This window comes from Herpailurus yagouaroundi, unplaced genomic scaffold, assembly GCF_014898765.1.
Source record: "Herpailurus yagouaroundi ecotype Mexico unplaced genomic scaffold, PumYag 67050, whole genome shotgun sequence".
NCBI lineage: Eukaryota > Metazoa > Chordata > Mammalia > Carnivora > Felidae > Herpailurus > Herpailurus yagouaroundi.
The window spans coordinates 130060-150225 of NW_024419905.1; the positions used below are offsets into that span (position 1 = coordinate 130060).

Consider the following 20166-nt stretch of genomic DNA (forward strand, 5'->3'; position numbering starts at 1 on the left):
CTCCCTCTCTCTCTCTCTCTCTCTCTCTCTCTCTCTTTCTCTCTTTCTCTCTTTCTTTCTTTCTTTCTTTCTGGGTGGCTCAGTCAGTTAAGCGTCTGACTTCAGCTCAGGTCATGATCTTTTGGTTTGTGGGTTTGAGCCACAACAGGATCTCTGCTGTCAGTGCAGAGTCTGCTTTGGATTCTCTGTCTCCATCCTCTGCCTCATGGGTATATATTCTCTCTCTCAAAAGTAAATAAGATTAATTAAATAAATACCCAGCCTATGGAATGAGAGATTTTTGCAAGTAACCTCTCTGATAAAGTATCCAAAATCTATAAGGAACTGATACAAGTCACCATCCAAAAAACAAGTAATCCAATTAAAAATAGAAGACATGAACAGATATTTCTCCAAAGACATCCAGATGGTACAGACACATGAAAACATGGTCAACACCACTCATAACCAGGAAAATATAAATCAAAACCATGAAGAGATCTCACCTTATGCATGTCAGAATAGCTAAAATTAACATAAGAAACAACAGGAGTTGGGAGGGATGAAGAGAGAAAGGAATACTATTACACTGTTAGTGAGATACACACTGATGCAGCTACTGTAGAAAACAGTTGGAGGTTCCTCAAAAAGTTGAAAAATAGAACTCCCATAAGATCCAGTAATTCCACTACAGGTAATTTACCAAGAATACAAAAACACGAATTTAAAAAGATACCTGTACCCCTATGTTTATTCCAACATATATGTTAAGTAACCAAATTAGGGAAACAGTTCAAGCATCCATTGGTAGATGAATGGATAAAGAATATGTGGTATGTATACAATGTAGGATTACCCAGCCATAAAAAAGAATAAAAATTTCCCATTTTCAATGATATGGTTGGATGTACAGCATATAATGCTAAATGTAATGTCAGAGAAAGACAAATGGTATCTAATTTCACTCATATTTGATATTGAAGAAATAAAACAAATGAACAAAGATAAAAATAGACAAAACAAGAAATAAACTCTTAACTATGGAAAACAACAATCTGATGGTTACCAGAGGGGAGGTCTGATAATGGAATCAAGTATACACTTACCATGATGAACACTGAGTAATGTGTGGAACTGTTGAATCACTATACTGTATATCTGAAATTACTATAACATTTTAACTATACTGTAGTTAATTCTATATGCATATGCCTAAATATAATAAATATGAAAAGTGAATTAACTGCAAAATAGACCATAGTGTAAATGGTTAATAAATACTATAAAAGCTCTTTATGATCAGTAAAGATTAAGGTCTCCAACAATTTGGAGGCACAAGTAGTTCCCAAAACATCCCTCCTTCATACCAGTGAGGATGGTTATTTTATCTATATACACATATAGAGAACAAAAGTGTTGGTGAGGATGTGAAGAGATTAGAACTCTTATGCAGTGTGGAAGGAATGAGAACTGGTATAGCCATAGTGCAAAGCAGTATGGTGCTTCTTAAAAAATTTAAAACAATTACCTACCACGTGATACAGCAGTTTCACTGCGTACCTACACAAAAGTATTGAAAGCAGGTATTAGAAGCAGATTTCCTCAGGTGTGTAAAAATAAATCATTCATATGAAATTTCTTATCAGTCAAAATGTCAGAAAATAGAGTATCCCTGACTTCCTGAAGGTTTGTTATACCACTTAATTTTTATGAAATACTTACATCCTCATGGTAATGAATTTTTCATCAAAGTAAAAATGCTCTTCAGATTCTTTTCAGTTAGCAAAAACAGTAGTCTTTTTGTAAAGCAAAGTAATATAATGTGTGGTTTGGAAAGGTACCTGTGTTTGTGCACTCATGTTTCTAACAGCATTATTCACAGTAACCAAACTTTATAGTCGACTGAAATATGCATTGATGGATGAATGGATAAATAAAATGTAGTATAAATAGAAAATGGAAAATTATTCATCAAAAGAAAGAAAGTCTTCAATATGCTACAACATGGATGAAGTTTGGGAACATCATGCTAAGTGGAATAAAAGTCAGTCAAAAAGACACAAATATTGTATTATTCCACTTATATGTAAGGTACTCAATCTAGTCAAATTCACAGACACAAAAGTAGAATGGTGGCTGTCAGGGTATAAGAGAGGGAAGGGAAAATGGTTGCAGAGTTTCATCTGGAGAAGACAGAAAGTTCTAAAGATGGAATTGGTAATGGTTGCATAATATTATGAATGTATTTAGAGTCACTGAACTGTAATTTTAATGGTTTTAAAAAGCTAATTTCATATTCCATATATTTTACTATACTTCTTAAAAACTACAAACTGCATGCAAATCATTAATGAGAATCAATGAAATGATTCTACTGACTTATTAAATGGGTAAACATGTTCTTTGTGTTATTATTGTTTCTGTTTTAATAATATACAATGTCAGCAGGATTGGGGAGTAATTACAACTCCTTATTCAAAGATTAAGGCTATATATTATTCCCTTTTGTGGAGGGCATTTGGTGGTATATCTCAAAAACTTCAATGTATCCCTTCTTCTGTTTCATTTTTACTTAGTGACAATTTATCATAAGGAAATCAGGTAAATGTTCAATGATAAATATGAACCACAAATTGGAAAGTTTAATTGTCCAACTGAAGGATTGTTGTATGATTTATTACATTAAAATATGACAAAAATATTTAATGATATGGAAAATTGCTTACAATATATTATGCACTTATAAAAATGTGTATTGCCTAACCTTTTTTTTTAACTTGTTATATTTTTTATTTTTCTTAAATTTACATCCAAATTACTTAGCAAATAGTGAAACAATGATTTCAGGAGTAGATTCCTTAATGCCTCTTACCCATTTAGCCCATCCCCCATCCCACAACCCCTCCAGCAATGCTCAGTTTGTTGTCCATATTTATGAGTCTCTTCTGTTTTGTCCCCTCCCTGTTTTTATGTTATTTTTGTTTCCTTTCCCTTATGTTCATCTGTTTTGTCTCTTAAAGTCCCCATATAAGTGAAGTCATATGATTTTTGTCTTTCTCTGACTGACTAATTTCCCTTAGCATAATACCCTCCAGTTTCATCTATGTAGTTGCAAATATAAGATTTCATTCTTTTTGATTGCCAAGTCATACTCCATTGCATACATATATACCACATCTTCCTTATCCATTCATCCATCAATAGACATTTAGCCTCTTTCTATACTTTGGCTATTGTTGATAGTGCTGCTATAAACATGGGGGTGCATGCCTCCCTCCGAAACAGCACCCCTGTATCCCATGGATAGTTGCCTAGTAGTGCAATGCTGGGAGGTAGGGTAGATTTATTTTTCGATTTTTAAGGATCCTCCATCCTGTTTTCCAGAGTGGCTGCACCAACTGGCATCCCCACCGACAATGCAAAAGAGATCCTCTTTCTCTACATCCTTGCCAACATCTGTTACTGCCTGAGTTTTTAATGTTAGCCATTCTGACAGGGGTAAGGTGGTATCTCATTGTTTACCTAACCTTTTAATATTTCATTTTCATATTTCTATTTTTATCTTTTTTACATGTACTTATTCCTCATTTATGAGTTTTTAGTTTTTATTTTCTATTAAGAAACATAGTTGGTTTACATTTGTGACATGATGTAAGACATATATGTTTGTTTCACAAGTACTAATCTTGATAATTTAATAAAATGAAAACACACTCTTTTTTTCAAACACATTTGGGCTGTTCACAAGTCAGTGGAAATATTAAAATTTCTATTAGCTTTTGTTTGAATATCTCTGAAGTTCCTTTCAAAGATTACCCACTTTTAAAAATTAATTATATATAAATTTTCTGGACTTAGTGGTATAGCAAATTGATTGTATGAATTCCATCAATTGTATTAGCTTCTGGTCTTCCAAATGTGTCATTAATATATTCATTTTTAACTTTAATATCTGAAATGAAACAAGCCTTTAGTTGTATATCTGCCTGATGTAATAACTAGACTTATGTCTGCCTTATTCTTTCTCATTATTTTACTAATTTATCATAATGTCTAAGTTTTATAAAGTCCAAATACCTACACCATCTCTGTCATTGGTTGGGTTTATTCCTTTTTTTCTTTTTGCAGGTATCTAGCTAAATTTCATCCTTGTACTGTGGGGTATGTTAGCTCTTGTTCTCCTCCCTGTAATTCTCTTGCCATTTTACTACACTGGAGTTGGTGTCCTTATCACTGAAGGTGCTGAGGTAAATCATGGATTAAGGTTGTACACTTTTTCACCAATTTTGTGTACTAATATTAGCATATGATATCAGGAGATTTATGCAGGTTTTCCTAATACACAAAATAATCACCTTTTTAAAAGAAATTACTATTTTTGTATTTTCTAAGGTAATTAGTATTTATACAACTATATTTTTTCTGAAAATTTCAAATCTGACAAATGATTTAAAACACATTGGCTTACTCTGGAAAACAGTGTGGAGGTTCCTCAAAAAATTAAAAATAGACCTACCCTATGACCCAGCAATAGCACTGCTAGGAATTTACCCAAGGGGTACAGGAGTGCTGATGCGTAGGGACGCTTATATTCTAATGTTTATAGCAGCACTCTCAACAATAGCCAAATTATGGAAAGAGCCTAAAAGTCCATCAACTGATGAATGGATAAAGAAATTGTGGTTTATATACCCAATGGAATACTACTTGGCAATGAGAAAGAATGAAATATGGCCCTTTGTAGCAACATGGATGGAACTGGAAAGTGTGATGCTAAGTGAAATAAGCCATACAGAGAAACACAGATACCATATGGTTTCACTCTTATGTGGATCCTGAGAAACTTAACAGAAACCCATGGGGGAGGGGAAGGAAAAAAAAAAGAGGTTAGAGTGGAAGAGAGCCAAAGCATAAGAGACTCTTAAAAACTGAGAACAAACTGAGGGTTGATGGGGGTGGGAGGGAGGGGAGGGTGGGTGATGGGTATTGAGGAGGGCACCTTTTGGGATGAACACTGGGTGTTGTATGGAAACCAATTTGACAATAAATTTCATATATTGAAAAAAAAAACAAAACAAAAAAACCACATTGGCTTCTTAGGGCACCAGGGTGACTCATTCAGGTAAGTGACAAACTTCAGCTCAGGCATGATCTCATGTTTGTAATTCTGAGTCCCAAATTGAACTCTGTGCTGATAGATCTTGGTCAAGACTCTCCCTCTCTGTCTCTCCCTACACCTCCTCCATTCATGATCTCTCTCTTATTCTCTCTCTCTGTCAAAAGTAAACATTAAAAAATGATAATAATAAATAAAACATGTTGGCATCTTAATAATACCAGGAAAATTGTTTTTGTTCTGAGTTAGAAGAGTACCAAGATTCTCTATACTATACTATGTAAATAAAATATGTCATTTACTTTTATGTTGGAATCCTACTTTATACAAATGTATTTACTCCTAAGGAGTGAAAATAAAACAAAACAAACAAACAAACAAACAAGCAAAAAAAAGAAATAGAAACCTAGGCTTGTGACTCAGAACATTTAGTATTAGAGTTAAGGTAATATCTGCAACTCTGTATTTAACACTTTTAGATGGAAAACTATTGTGATGGTATCAACACTTTTATTGCTATAAGCAACAATTGGCTTACATCATTTATATTTCAAACAACTTTGTCTCCATATTTGGTGCTTTCCATATATAAGTAATTGTCTTACAGTTTTATCTGTTTAGGATAAGAAAGTCAAAGCCACATGGAAAGATGATGACTAATATCACATACACACAATATAAATTGACAGCAGAGGACAAACTTTGTTATCATTTTTTTTTGACATTTTGGTCATATTTAGAAGTTTATTAAGATCTTCATGGAGAAACTGTACCTATTCCAGTAATGTTTCTTGCCAAGTTTTGATTCCTTTTCCCCCCCCTAATTTTATTTAAATTCAAGCTAGTTAATATATAGTGTAATATGGGTTTTAGGAGTAGAATTTAGCGATTCATCTCTTACATATGACACCCAGTGCTCATCCCAACAAGTGCCCTTCTTAATGCCCATCATCCATCTAGCCCATCCGCATCCTCCTCTCCTCCAGCAACCCTCAGTTTGTTATTTATATTTAAGAGATTATTTTGGTTTGTCTCTTTCTCTGTTTTTATCTTATTTTTCCTTCCCTTCCCCTATATTCATCTGTTTTGTTTCTTAAATTCCACATATGAGTGAAATCATATTGTATTTGTCTTTCTTTGACTTATTTTGCTTAGCATAATATCCTCTAGTTCCATCCACGTTGTTGCAAATCACAAGATTTTATTCTTTTTGATTGCCAAGTAGTATTCCATTGTATAAATAAACCACATATTGTTTATCCATTCATCACTTGATGGACATTTAGGCTCTTTCTATAATTTGGCTAATGTTGATAGTGCTGCTAAAAACATTGGGGTGCATATGCCCCTTTGAATCACCATTTTTGTATCCTTTACAAATTCATAGTAGCGCAATCACTGAGTCATAGTGTAGTTCTATTTTTAATTTTTTCACAAACCTCCACACTGTTTTCCAGAGTGGCTGCACCAGTTTGCATTTCCACTAGAATGCAAGAATTCTTCTTTCGCCACATCCTTGCCAACCACCTGTTTCTTGTGCTGCTAATTTTAGCCATTATGACCGGTGTGAGGTGGTATCGCATTGTGGTTTTGATTCATATTTTCCTGGTGCCCAGTGCTTTTCAGCAGCTTCTAATGTGTATGTTAGCTATTTGGATGTCTTTAGAAAGTGTCTGTTCATCTCTTCTGCCCATTTCTTCACTAGATTATTTGGGTTTTGGGTGTTAGATTTGATAATTTCTTTATGGATTCTGAATAATGATCCTTTGTCTGACATGTCATTTGCAAGTATCTTTTCCCATTCTGTCAGTTAACTCTTAGTTTTGTTGAACTTTGTTATCATTTTAATGGTATCAGTCAGCAAATGGACTTTTTTTCCAGTCATCAAAAATTCAATATCTTATAATATTCTAAGATTCTATGTATTGGATTCAAAGCATTTTAACTGAATACGTTCTGCATTATCAAAATATACTCAATGTTTTTAACTATTGTTTACTCAGGTTAACCATAATTGATTTGTCAGTTTACTCAACCATACTTGTCTTCACACACTCTCCAATTTGGTTGTACACTCCTCCCAAGGACTCACCTGCCATTGGATCTGCATGTGTTTTTGTGGGAGACCTTGTCACTTGTCTACAGGACTGTCCTGTTACTAATGTGCAAGATTGGAATGAATGTCTACATACCATTGCCTATGAACCCCAAACTGGTTACTGTATAAGTGCCACAACTTTACAGCAGTTAAGTTTCCCAGTTAGAGGTATGTATATTTTCTCAATGTAACATATTGCTTCAAGCACTTGCCATTTCCTAGTCCTTAGAAAATGTCTATGAGTTTACGTTGTTCTAATCTTTTTAAAGTGTATCAGTAAAGTAACAATGCCATATATTCTTCTTGGTAAATTGATTTAAATATATACATTTCTTTTACTTTACATTGTAACTGAAACTTCTGTGTAATTCTGTAATAACTTATTTCACCTTCAGGACACCAGTCTAATTCTTTCTCCTTTGAAAAGAGCTAAGCATCAAGCTTAGCATGACGGATAGCTAAATTCCAGTAATTAAATACATTACTTAATATGGTACTATTATAATAGAAAAAAATAGTACAGGCTTTCCATAAGGTTACTTCAGAATAAATAAAATATTAACAGTAAATAACTTGACAGATAAAATGAAACAAACGTTGTATATAATAAAGTATTAACCGGAAACTTTCATGGAGATTCTGAAAGGGACAGGTAGACAAGAAAGGCCAAGTGAGAGGTCCAAATTGCTGTCTGGTGCCAGTAATAGCTACATGGATGGTAGCATAACTAAAATCTCTCAATGTTCCTCCTAGATTGAAAATTGTCATCATTTTGCAAATCTTTTAATCTAAGCACCCAACAATTTCATAGTATTTTAAAGCATGCATCCTATTATTTTATCCACTAATGTCAGTGTTTATCTTTAATAGATTACTTAAAAAATAACCACATTCTCCTCATCAAATCCCAAAATGTATAATAAATAATTCCTGATTACCACATAGTATTTAGTTTTCCCTAATTGTCATTTTAGTGTTGGGCTTGCATTATCGGGTTGTTGTATCTGTTAAGTCTCTTTTAATTTACAATTTTCATTTCTATTTTTCTGAAATGCCTTTTATTTGTTGAAGATATTTTTATAGAATTTTTCATAATTTGAATTTCTCTGGTTGCATCCATCCTCCTGATATATTAACAGATTTATCTCTTCTGTAGAATTCCTATAAAATGCTTACTAAATGTATGGACTCAAAGACTCAGAATCCTTTTTTACTTATATATTTTTTTCATATTTATTTTTGAGAGAGAGGGAGCAAGTGGGGGAGGGACAGAGAGAGAGGGTGACACAGAATCTGAAGCAGGTTCCAGGCTCCAAGCTGTCAGCATACAGCCCGACGCAGGACTCGAACCTGTGAACTGCAAGATCATGACCTGAGCCAAAATCGGATGCTTAATCGACTGAGCCATCCAGGCATCCCTCAGAAACTTTTTTTTTTTAATTAACTACAAATTTCATAGGTTGTAGTCAGTACTTTCTATCATATCATTATCAGGAAATGAATCTGTGTTGCTTTTCATGATGTTAAGTTATTTAGTAGGTGAACTTCATTCTTTGAAGTTATAATGTTAGTGAAATCTCTCCCTTTTTGACAGACAGACATGTTAGTGAAATCTCCCCCTTTCAGAAGACAAACTAATATACAACTCAAAGCATATTCTTCTGTAAGGAAAATAATCCATCATTTCACACTTAAAGTGCTTTATCATTTTCTTACAATTCCTGTAAAAACTATTATAAACAGTGTTGTATTATAAAGCTAAAGTAACTTATTAATCAATACATGTGAGGAATCATAGTGATTATAAAATCACTTAACATACATGCCAGATTAATGTCCACAGGCTGTGGACCTTTAAGAAAACCAGTGTTGCAGACTGAATTTTATCCCTTCAAATGGATTGAAGACCTAACACAAAAGATCAGGCCTAATCTGATAGGACTGGTGTCTTTATGAGAAGAAGAGGAGAGACCAGAACCCTCCCTTTGGACACAGCAAGAAGACTGTCATCCATAAACCAGAAGGAGATTATTCCATAAAGTAAATATGCTGGCACTCTAATCTCAGGTTTTCAGAATCTAGAGCTTTGAGAAAATTAATTTCTTCATCTTAAGCCATCCAGTTTGTAGCATTTTGCCTTGGCAACCCAGCTAACTAAGACACACATGGATTAGTGGCATCTTATGCACATTTATGCAGCTTTATTATTTCTTTCTTATGAATGAATATGAAGGGTAACATACCCAAATTTGGTTTCCGTAGTCCAATTGAAGATATTCATGTTCAATTAAGGTGGAATTCAGTACTTGTATTATATACATTAAGAAGTACAAGCGGGCACCTGGGTGGCTCAGTTGATTAAACATCTGACTTCAGCTCAGGTCATGATCTCATGGTTTGTGGGTTCCAGCTGGGCACTGGACTCTGTGCTGACAGCTCAGGATTGCAACCTGGTTCTCATTTTCTGTCTCCATCTCTCTTTCTGCTCCGCCACTGCTGATGCCCTCTCTGCCTTTCTCTCTCTGTCTCTCTCAAAAATAAATAAACATCAACATTTTTTAAAAATATAAAGTATAAGATACATTCAGAATGTGTCTGATTTTTCCTATAGTGGAACTTCTCTGAAGTTAAAATTCTTTAATTGTCTTCTAAGCAAGGGTTGCCTATGGGTTCATTGTCATTTCCTAGACCCTGTGAGTTGACCCCATAAATGCTTCCTGAACCTGCCATTGCACTCTTGAATTGGATTAGTTCCCTCTGATTGGTAGATAGAAAGTTGAATTGAAATAACCTCTCATGATTGATAGAAATGTATTATAAATATTATCTGTAGCATCCCATAATATAGATTTAAGAAAGGACTGACAGAAACTGTGTTATTTGATTATATAGAAAAGGTTCTCAAATTACATATTTTTTCAAAACCACAACTTTTAAACTAATACAATATTAGATAAAAATATCAGGTGTAGTTCTTACATGGAAACTTAAAATAGTAAATCTTTAGTGGAACATTCTACATACATTTAATCTTGCCAAGGAGAGCACGAGCATGAATTTTATTGTAATTATCTCCATATGAAGAATCCTCAACAAGAGATCCAGTATATTGAAGTATAAATATCAAATCCACTATTAACAGATACGTTTGGTTTGCCTATACATTTTAAATTGTTGTTAATATTAGAAGTTAATGACTTCACGTGAAAGTTTATAGCTTTTCATCAGGAAAATCTAGTAATACCGAGCTGCAACTGAATCCCTTAGAGAAGGGCTTGGTGCTAATTGATTCTTCACAGTTCCTACTATTTCATATGTTTTTCACATGGTTGGCTTCATTTATTTGGTATCTGCATAACTCCTATGTCTGCATATGCAATCTAGCTCAGTTGTATCAGTATGATTCAACAGTTATCAATATTATCAGATTTATTATTAAAAATTCTATAATGTACAATATCACCCAAATTAATTGTTACTTTTAAAAATAATATCTGGTAAGTCATAAAACACAATTTATGCATGCAATAATGTTAGGTCACTGGGATATACACAATATATATATGGTACATAAAATTTGCTCATTAGTGAACTAATAAGACATATTATTGTGAATCCTACTGAGATCCGCTAGTTTGTGTGAAGATACTATTGTTGATTAGAAACTGAATATATTGTTTTTTACTACAGAAAGAGCATCAAACTGATCTTAATTTATACAGTTGTTTCTGAATTCATATGCCAATTTACTTATTCTGTAAGTTTTGTCTGGAAACGCAAAAGTGTTGTTAAAAATGTACTTCTGTGGAACAAATTCCAATAGACCAACCATATTTCTCTTAAGCATACAAACAGCTAGATGGTTCCACCGAAAGTTGTGACCATCACAACCTCACAAATGTGTGCTTTTCCTACAAATAATTTTAATAAGCGATTGGTAAGTAGTTATCCATGGAGAAGTTGTCATTTAATTACTACAAATGATAATATAGAACTAAAATGGAATATACTAAAACTTTCCTCTTTTAAAATGCTCACTTTTTATCATTTGTTAAAATTCCTATATTTCATTTGTTACGTTACTTTGATCATCTTTAAAAATGGTGGTAATATCTCATTTGGTCAGATTTTACTGGAAGCTGTCTTTTCTTTTATGTAAGCCATATTCCTAATATGCTAAATGACATGAAAAATATTGACGAAAAATAACGTGGACTTTTCTTGGTTTACAAATCACTCTTATTTTGTATTATTTTAATTTTTTATTACTGAGGTATAATTGACATGCAACTGTATATTAGTGTCAGGGTACAACATAATTATTTAACAATTCTGTGCATTATTGAAGGCTCACCACAATAAGTATAAACATCCCCAGGACATTTCTTTTATTAGTGGAAATTTGTATCAGTTGATCCCCTTTATGTATTTCACCCACCTCCTCTCTGGCAACCACCTATTTTTTGTCTGTATCTGAGTCTGTTTTCCCTGTTTTTGTTTCCTTATTTGTGCATTTGTATTTTAGATTCCACATATAAGTGAAATCATGTTGGTATTTGTCTCTCACCAACTTATTTCACTTAGCATCATACTTTCTGGCTCCATCAATGTTGCTGCAAATTGGAAGGTTCCATTCTGATTTATGGCTGATTTTCCATTGTAAATATAAATACCACATTTAATATGTTTATGTATTCATCTCTGCAACTGACTTTTAGTTAACTAATATCTTCGTTATAGTATACCTGTCTACCTCTCTGGAAAACAGTTGAGGCCAGTCAAATTTGTAGAACCAATAACGACTGTAAAAAAGATTCTAGTTTCTGTATACTACCTTCCTTGGAAATTTACACTCGCTTAATAAAAGTGAAACATGCACCTCAAATGGATACATTTTACATAGAACATCCACTGCACCTTCACTACAAAGGTGGGTAGTATTGTGGTAGACTCAGAGAATCATAATGATATATTGCCAATGGTAGAAATTTAATGCAAATCCTTTCACTGATTTTATTTATAACAAATATGATTAGTTATCAACATGTTAAGTTATCCTTAATAAACATTAACTGAAATTTAAGGACTACAAAAAGATCTGAGTGTATACCATCAGATTCAAATGAAGCCATCCCTGCCAAACGAAAGTGAGACATTTTTCTTCTATCACCACCCATTCTAAAGTTAAATAAATGCTATTTATTAGATTTACCTGAATTACCCCGATGAATGGCAAAAACAGAATGCTCCAGAGAATGCCATGATTAAGAGATGGCACCACAAAGTAATTTATGCATGAGACATGAATTTTATATGAATATAATTTCAAAACTGAGTTCACATAATTATAACAATGGTAGTACGATTGTCTTAAGTATTTAATTTCTCCATATGAGTAAATATCATTTAATCTAACTCATTTTATTGCATGAGATTTTCTGTGTTACTTTATAATAACAATTTTATTAAAATATGATTTACATATAATACAATTCACCCATTTAATATGTACCATTCAGTAGCTTTCAGTTATTCATAGATCTGTCGAAACTATCACCACAATAAACTTTGGAACAATGTCATCACTCCAAGAACAAACTTTGTATTCATTAGCCAATCATCCTGCATTTTTCCTTCTTCCCTGGGTCCCTGTTGACCGTTAAATATTTTCTCTCTATATAGATTTGCCTACACTGAATTATTCATATGAAAGAAATCATATAATGTTTAATCTTTTGTGTTAGACTTATGTTATTTAGCATGTTTTCAAGGGTGATTCATGTTGTAACATGTATAATTTCTTCTTACAGCTAAATAACATTGTTATATAGGTACACAAGATTTTTTTATCCATTAATTACACGATAGACAATTAGTAGGTATGTTTTTTTTTTTAATTAATTTATTTTTTTATTTTACATGGAAATTAGCATATACTGCAACAATGATTTCAGGGGTAGATTCCTTAATGCCCTTTACCCATTTAGCCCATCCCTCTTCCCACAACCCCTCCAGCAACCCTCTGTTTGTTTTCCATGTTTAAGAGTGTCTTATGTTTTTTCTCCCTTCCTATTTTTTTTTATTATTTTTGCGTCCCTTCCATTATGTTCATCTGCTTTGTATTGTAAAGCCCTCATATGAGTGAAGTCATATGATATTTGTCTTTCTCTGACTGATTTCACTTAGCATAATACCCTCCAGTTCCATCCACGTAGTTGCAAATGACAAGATTTCATTCTCTTTGATTGCCACATCTTTATCCATTCATCCATCGATGGACATTTGGCTCTTTCCATACTTTGGCTATTATTGATAGTGCTGCTGTAAACATTGGGATGCATGTGCCCCTTCAAAACAGCATACCTGTATCCCTTGGATAAACACCTAGTAGTGCAATTGCTGGGTCCTACAGTAGTTCTATTTTTAGTTTTTTTGAAGAACCCCCATACTGTTTTCCAGAGTGGCTGCACCAGTTTGCATTCCCACCAGCAGTGCAAAAGAGATCCTCTTTCTCCGCATCCTCACCAAATCTGTTGTTGCCTGAGTTGTTCATGTTAGCTGTTCTGACAGGTGTGAGGTGGTATCTCATTGTGGTTTTGATTTGTATTTCCTGGATGATGAGAGATGTTGAGCATTTTTTCATGTGTTGGTTGGCCATCTGGATGTCTTCTTTGGAGAAGTATTTATTCATATCTTTTGCCCATTTCTTCACTGTATGATTTGTTTTTGGGGTATTGAGTTTCGTAAGTTCTTTATAGATTTTGGATATTAACCCTTTATCTGGTATGTCGTTTACAAATATCTTTTCCCATTTTGTTGGTTGCATTTTAGTTTTGCTGATTGTTTCCTTCGCTGTGCAGAAGATTTTTATTTTGGTGAGGTCCCAATAGTTCATTTTTGCTTTTGTTTCCCTTCCCTCCAGAGACATCTTGAGTAAGAAGTTGCTGCGGCCAAGATCCAAGAGGTTTTTGCCTGCTTTCTCCTCGAGGATTTTGATGGCTTCCTGTCTTACCTTTAGGTCTTTCATCCATTTTGAGTTTATTTTTGTGTATGGGGTAAGAAAGTGGTCCAGTTTTCCCAGCACCACTTGCTGAAGAGACTGTCTTTATTCCATTGGATATTCTTTCCTGCTTTGTCAAAGATTAGTTGACCATACGTTTGTGGGTCCATTTCTGGGTTCTCTTTTCTGTTCCATTGATCTGAGTGTCTGTTCTTGTGCCAGTACCATATTGTCTTGATGATTACAGCTTTGTAGTATAGCCTGAAGTCTGGGATTGTGATGCCTCCTGCTTTGGTTTTCTCTTTCAAGATTGCTTTGGCTCTTTGGGGTCTTTTCTTGTTCCATACAAATTTTAGGATTGTTTGCTCTAGGTCTATGAAAAATGCTGGTGTTATTTTGATAGATATTGCATTGAAATTGTAGATTGCTCTGGGTAATATTGACATTTTAACAATATTTGTTCTTCTACCTTCTATCCAGGAGCATGGGATATTCTACTTTTTTGTGTGTCTTTTTCAATTTCTTTCATAAGCTTTCTATAGTTTTCAGTGTATAGATTTTCACCTCTTTGGTTAGATTTATTCCTAAGTATCTTATGGTTTTTGGTGCAATTGCAAATGGGACCAATACCTTGATTTCTCTTTCTGTTGCTTCATTATTGGTGTATAGGAATGCAACCGATTTCTGTGTGTTGATTTAATATCCTGCAACTTTGCTGAATTCATGAATCAATTCTAGCAGTTTTTGGTGGAATCTTTTGGGCTTTCCATATAGAGTATCATGTCATCTGCGAAGAGTGAAAGTTTGACCTCCTCCTGGCCGATTTGGATGCATTTTATTTTTTTGTGTGTTATTTGCTTACTGAGGCTAAGACTTTCAATACTGTGTTGAATAACAATGGTGAAAGTGAACATCCCTGTCTTGTTCCTGACCAGAGGGGGAAAGCTGTCAGCTTTTCTCCACTGAGGATGATATTAGTGTTGGGTCTTGTATACATGGCTTTTATGATCTTTAAGTCTGACCCTTCTATCCCTACTTTCTTGAGAGTTTTTATCAAGAAAGGATGCTGTATTTTTTCAAATGTTTTCTCTGCATCTACTGAGAGGATCATGTGGTTCTTGTCCTTTCTTTTATTGATGTGATGAGTCACATTGATGGTTTTGAGGATTTGAACCAGCCCTGCATCCTATGTATAAATCCCACTTGGTCATGGTGAATAATTTTTTTAATGTATTGTTGCATCCGGTTGGCTAATATCTTGTTGAGGATTTTTTACATCCATGTTCATCAGAAAAATTGATCTATAGTTCTCCTTTTTAGGGGGGTCTTTGTCTCATTTTGGAAGATACGTTACTTTTAAAAAGTTATCAATGCTTACAATGTAGGATATTCTTTATATCTGTTAGTTTTATATTGTGGCTCTAGACCACAAATATTAAATATTGTACTAATGAAACAAGCCACCAGTTAGAGTAATTCAGAAATGTGTATTATAAATTCTACATAATTGCAAGAGGGACGTTGTAAATGTTTGCACAAATACAGATTATAGAATTAAGGGTAGAAGAGATTTTAATAATACTCCACTTCTAATTATGTTTAAACAATGATGAAAATAACTGAGACCAGAAAGATCTTGGGTGGCATGTAGAGTAAATATAATTTTAAGGTTGCACTGCTTTGAAAGAATATAAATTCTTTGATGCAAATTCTAGTATATTTTAAAAGTTATTCTTTATATTTGGTAGTCATACTGTGAGTTCTCTTACTCCCACTTCAAAATAGGAGTACACACTGGAGTTTGAATCTCTGCATTACACTTTTTTGCGATATGTGTTGTAGAATAATTATTTGCTTCATTTTTGTTTTCATCTGTTTTAAGTTTAAATTTATTTGTTTTAAATATTGCCATAAAGTGTACTCTTGGGAAAGTCTTTGATTAGCTAATAGGTGCACATAATATTTAATATTTTGGAAAGTCTGTCTCAGTATTGATGAAATTTGTAATGCTGTGGCCTATGTGGTATAGATGATATTGTTTTTCTCTTTTAGTGAGCATAACAAGTTTTATCCCACATTTCAAGTTTCTAAGCATAGATCGACCTGTGATAGTGTAGACATTTGTCAATATCCTTTTTGGTATGAAAATGTTATAAGTGTGTTACGAGATAAAATATTTAGCATATTTTATGAACAAAAGTTTTTTTTTTTCAACGTTTATTTATTTTTGGGACAGAGAGAGACAGAGCATGAACGGGGGAGGGGCAGAGAGAGAGGGAGACACAGAATCGGAAACAGGCTCCAGGCTCCGAGCCATCAGCCCAGAGCCTGACGCAGGGCTCGAACTCACGGACCGCGAGATCGTGACCTGGCTGAAGTCGGACGCTTAACCGACTGCGCCACCCAGGCGCCCCAACAAAACTTATTTTTAAAAACTGATTATGTGATTATGATGTAGTATTTGAATAAACTGAGCACTTTGGAAAGGTTTAGTTTTACTGTTTGAAGATCTTTATGAATTTCTTTCCTCGACAGTTTGTCACAAAAAAGAAAAATGTATTGTTTTTAAATATATGCGTGTATGGGTATATATATGTATATTTATATATAATCAAATTATACCACTGTTCTCTGCAGCTTTATCTCAGAAGAGTTTGTTGTCACCTGGTAGATTATAAAAAAATTAAATGCCACTCAAGGGTCAAAATAATATGTTTCTTTATATAACATAACAGTGTATAAAGAAGAAAAAGTAATTTTCTCTCATTTCTTATTCCTTCCACAGTCATTTCCTTGATATATCATTAAAAGTTTAGATCAGGGGTCAACAGACTTTTGTCTTTAAATGGCAGAATGTAAATCTGTGCTATCTGGTATAGTTAATGTTAAACCAACAATGTGAAAGACACTATGCTTTTTTTTATCAGCATAACTAGTAAAATTGTATTTAGAAAAAACAGATGGTGGGTTGGATGTGGCCTGTGAGCTATATTTAGTTGACCCCTGATTTACATTTACATTCTTGGAAACTCATTAATGAATAGCTTAGTATGTATACAGTTGACTCTGTACTGTTCAAGGAATTTGCACTTATATTGTTCATACTAGATCTCCAAAAAGACAACTTTCACTAAACACTTCGTGCTAACAAGTAAAAATCTGAACAAACTGAAAAAGGTCACAGGCCAGTCTGACACTGAACACACTGAAGAGAGGCATATGCAGAAAATCATAACCTTGGGGGCAAATACCAAAATACAAATCACTTTGGGAAGCAGTGCTAAGGTAGGAAAAACTGTACTACAATTTAATTGCTGGCAGCTCAGTGTCAATGACTCAACAAAAATAAGACAATACAAAAGAACCTTCCAAGGATCCACTCATGAAGGGATCCCAAACTTTTGTACCTTCAAGAATTCTACTAGGTCCTCAGTGAATATCACAAATAACGCTTTTGAAATAAATCAGAACATTCTGTTGTTAATAAGGTCTGTCTTCGCAACAAATTGTTTTACCAGAGCTTAACCTGCTGGGATTTTATCAGACCCTAACCTACCCCAAGAAGGCAAATGCCCAGCTCCACCCACCTGTAACGATGCTGTCCTTAAACAGGAACAGGGAAAAGGGTGATGAAAGAGTTTATGGCCGAAGTTCATAGTACTGGCACAAGCTCACCAAAACATTGAGTTCTCATCATTGGACTGTTGAATGTTTGTCCTCCCCACAGAATTTACCACCAAATGACTTAAAAGCCTACTTAATGCAGTTTTAGTTAAAATATCATATCCACCTTTCAACAAAAACTAAAAAGAGATACCAAAAGGCAAAAAGCTTGAAAAGACAAAAAACCACAATGGGATAAGGCTATAATATTTGAATTATCACACTAGCAACTTAAAAAAAAGTTTGTAATTACCAAGATAATTGGTAATTACAATTACAATTGGTCATTGTAATAAAGGTAGAGAAAACATGAGAAGAGATGGATAATGTAACACATAAAAATTCTAAGAAAAAATTCTATAAGTAAAAACCATTACAAAAAAAAAAAAAAGAATGCCTGTGATGTATTCATTAGATATGCATGACTGGGAACAATAACTGAGCTTGAGGATTTGATGAGACACATGCCCAAATTGAAAATCAAGAATTAAAAAGAAATGAACAAAATATCCAAAATTTGGGACAAGAACAAAAGGTATAGTATAGGTAAAATAGGAATACCATGAAAAGAAAGGAAAATGAAAAAAAAAAAAGAAGAAAAAGAAAGGAGCAGAAGCAATATTTGAAACAATAATGATGTAACTTGCCCCCCACCCAATAATGTCAGACACCAGACTAAAAATCCAAATGTGCCCTATGCTTACATCTAGCCACATTATATTCAAATTACAAAAATTTAAAGATAAAAAATATTGAAAAAAGCCAGAGGACCATACTACCTACAGACAAGCAAGATAGGAATTACATTCATCTTTTCAGAAACCATGCAAGGAAGAATGGAGTACCACCAACCTAGAATGTTTTGCACTGTGAAATTCTTCAATAGTAAAGGGAAAATACCTCCTTAAAATTGTGAAGTTCCTCTCAGTAGATCAACCTTGCAAAAGTTATTAAAAGAATTTTTTATAAAGAAGGAAAATGATGCATCTGAAACTCAGACCTACATAAAAAAAAGAGCATTCTAAAAGGATAAGTGAATGTAAAAGAACTAATTTTTCTTGATTGATCTACAGATACCATTTCACCAAATAATATAAGCAATAATATGTTTGAATATGTAAGTATATGTATAAGTGAAATGAAAGAGAACATTGGTACTAGAGATTAAAGGGAGGAATTAGGAATATTTTGTGATTATAAAGAATTTGCATACGTATGAAGCAAAGTATTATTTGAAAGATCTGCATGAATTATAAATGTTTATTGCAAATTTTAATACAACCACCAAAAAAAATCTATAACATGTATGTGAATATATATAAAAATATATATACACAACATATGTTAAAATTTAATACATTAAGGAAGGCAATAAATGGAGTCATATATAAAATAAAACACAGTGCTGACATTGGTAGCCCACAATATTAGAATAATACAGACAATATTAGCATGACCCCTAAACAAGGATGACACCCAAATTCATGAAGTGCTCCATATTTTTAAATGGCAACAAACACTTACCTATCAATAATTAGTATGAATGTAAGTGGACAAAATTCTCCAAGCAAAAGACATAGGGTGACAGACGGATTAAAAAAACAAAACAAAACAAAACAAAACAAAACAAAACAAAACAAAACAAAAAAACCATGACTCATCCATATGCTTCCTATAAGAGACTCATTTTAGACCTATGAATACCTGCAGTTTGAAAGTGTGGTGGTGGGGCGCCTGGGTGGCTCAGTCGGTTAAGCGGCCGACTTCGGCTCAGGTCATGATCTCGCGGTCCGTGAGTTTGAGCCCCGCGTCAGGCTCTGTGCTGACAGCTCGGAGCCTGGAGCCTGTTTCAGATTCTGTGTCTCCCTCTCTCTGACCCTCCCTCGTTCATGCTCTGTCTCTCTCTGTCTCAAAAATAAATAAACATTAAAAAAAAATTAAAAAAAAAAAAGAAAGTGTGGTGGTAAAGAAATATTACTCATGCAAATGAATGTCCAAAGGAAGTTGGTGTAGCCTTACTTATATTGGACAAAAATAGCCTCTAAAACAAAAGCTATAAAAACAGACAAAGAATGACACTATAAAATAATAAAAGGGAAAAGTCTAAGATGATATATAACAATAGTAAATATTTGTTCACCCAAAATGGGAGTACCCGAATACATAAACAGTAAATAACAAACATAAAGGCACTAACTAATAATAATACAACAGTAGTAGAGAACTTTAATACCCTACTCACAGTGGTGGACAGCTCATCTAAACAGAAAATCACAAGGAAACAGTGACTTTGAATGACACATTGGACCA

General features: G+C 33.7%; 2 pseudogenes; both read left to right on the plus strand.

Annotated features, from left to right (window-relative positions):
• The window catches only part of LOC121024740 (membrane-bound transcription factor site-2 protease-like), a 79642-nt pseudogene extending 61791 nt beyond the window's left edge, over positions 1-17851 (plus strand).
• Positions 17852-19260: 1409 nt separating this feature from the next.
• On the plus strand, positions 19261-19360 carry LOC121024743 (uncharacterized; annotated as a pseudogene).
• The last annotated feature ends 806 nt before the right edge of the window (positions 19361-20166 follow it).